At 40.1% G+C, this 3,696-nt stretch overlaps 1 pseudogene across 1 annotated transcript; it reads right to left on the bottom strand.

Moving 5' to 3' along the window:
• Positions 1-520: 520 nt before the first annotated feature.
• LOC149263493 (7-deoxyloganetin glucosyltransferase-like) lies at positions 521-3,068 on the bottom strand (annotated as a pseudogene). The gene is made up of 2 exons (XR_016249684.1): positions 2,345-3,068; positions 521-2,090 (listed from the first exon to the last, which is right to left on the bottom strand). The product of XR_016249684.1 is annotated as a 7-deoxyloganetin glucosyltransferase-like (transcript).
• Positions 3,069-3,696: the final 628 nt, after the last annotated feature.

Genomic DNA, 3,696 nt, shown 5'->3' with positions numbered 1-3,696 from the left:
AGATGGGTGAAAGGGTGAGAGTACTATCAGTTGTGACTATAACTGTGCATGAGATTTGCACAATCATTGATTGAGATTGCCAATGAGGATTGCGCAGTATAGGCCAAGGGAATTTGAGCTTGGATCAGACCTATTCTCGTTTTGGATTGCGCAGTAGAAGCAGGCAAACCGTGGAGGAGATTTGAACCCGTGACTTGTTCAGATCTTAGCTAGTTTGTGTGTAGAAGGTGGAGATAGTACTGAGTACTTGTGAGGAGTATTGTACTATGTATTGTTACATGTTCTCTATCATTATAATATACAGATAGTTGGGGGTTTTCAGTGGTATGCTTTCCCATGACATAGTGCGTTGATATGTGTGATTGATGTTTCAATATGCACATGCGATTGTTTCTTAATTCCGCAAATTGATGATCAATGGTAGAGAAAGTTATGTATTATGCATGCATTCCGCAAATAGTGTATAATCAAGGTAATCTCTGTAAATAAGTGTTATATTATTCAAAATTTCTACATCCAAAACGTTCAAAATCACAAACATAAAGCTTAATAAGCACATTTTTTTTTAAGAGGGATTCCTTGAACAAACCTTTCTTTAAAGCCGTGGAGCCTTTCGATCTTTTGACTTTTCGTTGCCTTTGACTCTACGGAAGTGTGGGTGATCGAATATAACGCGGCTGCTATTACTGCTGGGTGCGCTAGTAACGGTCGTCAAATTTATTAACTAAAAAATTATGACTTTCTACTTCGTTTGCAATGGCTTTCACACTGACCAAATTGATGTGTTGGAGATCTGATGCAAATTCCCCTCTCTGCCTCTGCTTCTTGATGCAGTTTTTCTTTAGCTTTTTTGGGCGTTGCGAGTTTGCTTGAGCGTTCTTTGCTGTTCTCTCAGGAGTTTTGCAGGCTGAGCTCTAGTACCATGTTAGAGATTGAAAGTCTATGTTCTTTTCATAATTCTCAAAACAACTAAATAAATTAAATAGGAAATCGTAATAATTAATAAATCACTTCCCACCAAACTAAAACTGGACTAAACTAAAACTATCCACGACACATATGTCATAAACACATAGCAGACAACTAACTAAATTGTAGTTGGAATTACTTCTTCCAACATCAATGGCCACCTACCACAAATGAAACCATATTTCCATGTTGGAATTATGATGACGTTTCCGGCAACATCTGGTGAAGAAACTTCATCAGGTTGTTGTAAGAAGATCCTCCAACCTGGCATGCTACAGTTGCGCTATCCCCTAGCTCCAATATGTTTTTCCTAATCAGCTTTACTTCCTCATCGTCGGAATTCATCAGTCTCCTCACTAATGCCTCCACGCTTTCTCTGGACACCTCCTCGTGCATCTCGAATCCGATCTTCCAAATATGATCAACAAACCTTCTGTTTGTCTGCTGCTCGCAAAAGTAGGGCCAGCAGATCATGGGAACTCCCGCGCATATACTCTCCAGTGTGGAGTTCCATCCACTGTGCGTCAAAAATCCACCCACGGATGGGTGAGACAGGACTTTATATTGCGGTGCCCAAGTAACAAAGAAACCACGGCCCTTGCTTCTCTCAATGAAATCCCGAGGCAGCGCAGCAGACTGCCCTCGAACGAGGTCCGGTCGGATAGCCCACAAGAAGGGTTGATTGCTCGCCTCCAATCCCCATGCAAACTCCGCCAACTGCTCGTCCGATAGAACTGTAATACTCCCAAAGGATACATACAATACAGACGATACTCTCTGTTTGTCCAGCCAATCCAGGCACTGAGTTTCCTCTTTTCATATGTTGCTATTCACTGTTGTATCCCCTGCCGAGAGTAAAAGAGGACCGATGGACAATACTTTTCCTGGCAATTTATTGTTGAGTTCCCTCAACACCGGCCCTTCTAAATCGTCGAAAGTGTTAAGCAAAATCAGTGACGCCTGGTGCGTGCTCTTTCCCGTGTTTAAGAAGCATTGAAACATGAAATCGGAGGAGTCTGTTACTGTAATGAAGGCGGGCAGATCTTTGCGGCGCAGTGCTGTCAATCCCGGAATACAAGAGATGATTTTGTCCTTGGATTGATCATAGATCTCTTTCTCGTCTGTTCAAACATTATAGTTCAGATCGTAATAAAGATCAGATATTTTTTATAAACAGTACTCCGTTTAATAAAAACCAGTGACCATTAATTTACACCAAATAGAGTTACATGATATTAAAATACAATACTAACAAACTAATGAGCATAGTATAGTTTATACAAACGTAAATAAGAGATAATATTTATTGGTGAAAATGAAATACTGGAATACATTTGAACAATTACTAGTTAAATACCCCTTTCTCTAAGCATACCTTTGATGGGAATGTAACCTTCATCGATGAGCAAAGGCATATGGAAATACGCAGAGAAACCACAAGCACTCGGTGTCCAGAAGGCAACCCAGGGAACCCCATGTTTCTGGACGATCTGCTGCATATAATGAGAGAAGTTTCCATCTGCAACGATGAACGAGATGGGAGGAACGCTGCTGGCTGAATGCTTCAGATTTTCAACTATTCTTTCTACGTTGGGAGGGCCATGTTTCTGCATGGACTCCCAGAGTTCGGGAATATTGAGGGTGCGACCATGAGGGCCATGTTTCTGCTTGGACTCCCAGAGTTCGGGAATATTGAGGGTGCGACCATGATCAGGTGGAAGGCCATCGGGAAAGCTCTCGAATCTGATCTTCTCACTAGACTTGGGGTTCAGGAGGCGGTGGTTGAAATCTGTGTTAAGAAAAGTCACGAAAACATTTCTAGAGATCAAAACGTCGGCCAGCTGCATAAAGGGCTTTATGTGACCCTGTGCAGGATGCGGTAATAACAGTGCATGTGATTGTACACGTTCCATCTCTGATACCACCAGCAAAAATCAGAACATTGAAGTAGACTTTAATAGCTATTATTCGGATGTGAAGGATTTCAGAAAGATTTATAAAGATTTATGAAATTTCGCAGGGGTTATTTTGCAGTGAATAACCCTTGAGCTTTCTTTCGTAGGGGTTATTTTGCAGTGAATAACCCTTGAGCTTTTGTAGGGGTGAATAACCCTTGAGCTTAAATTGATGGTGGATTCTTTAAATATTATGTTAAGATTTAGATGAATGCTATGTTAAGATTTAGATGAATATCTTCTTAAAAATCTTAAATAAAAGAAAAAATACTGTGTGAATAACAACACAGTCAAAATTCTGGTCAAATTCGGTAGACATAAAGAGGGCATCTTTAAATTCCCTGAATAATCAGGAATTAGATGGACATGAGGTCAAAAACCGATTCCTGAATATTTGGAGATGGACATGACGTCAAAAACCGATTCTGAATATTTGGAGAATTTGCAATAGATTTAAGCTCAAAGACATAAAGATACCATTACATGGCTTGGTGAAAAATGAATCAAAACCCGAGAAGCTTAATATTTCCAAATTTGTTTGTTTCGGAACAAAACACCAACTTCCGATCCGATCCTTGCTGGAATCTTCTCTCAACTTTTGGTACACACATTGGACATAATGCAAATATATCAATCTCACATGCCAAAATCTCCCTACCTTGCTTGAATCTCTGTTAGGACATAATGCATAATTATCATATCAATCTCATAGGGTAGGAATTATTGAATCAGGATGTAAATCAGAATAACTCTGCGGACAGTAAACCATTAC

Source organism: Pinus tabuliformis, chromosome 6 (genome assembly GCF_031772625.1).
Source record: "Pinus tabuliformis cultivar Carrire ecotype Pingquan chromosome 6, CPIR1, whole genome shotgun sequence".
Taxonomy (NCBI): Eukaryota; Viridiplantae; Streptophyta; class Pinopsida; order Pinales; family Pinaceae; genus Pinus; species Pinus tabuliformis.
Note: the sequence above shows the minus strand (reverse complement) of the source record. Positions and strands in the feature narration are given on the sequence as shown.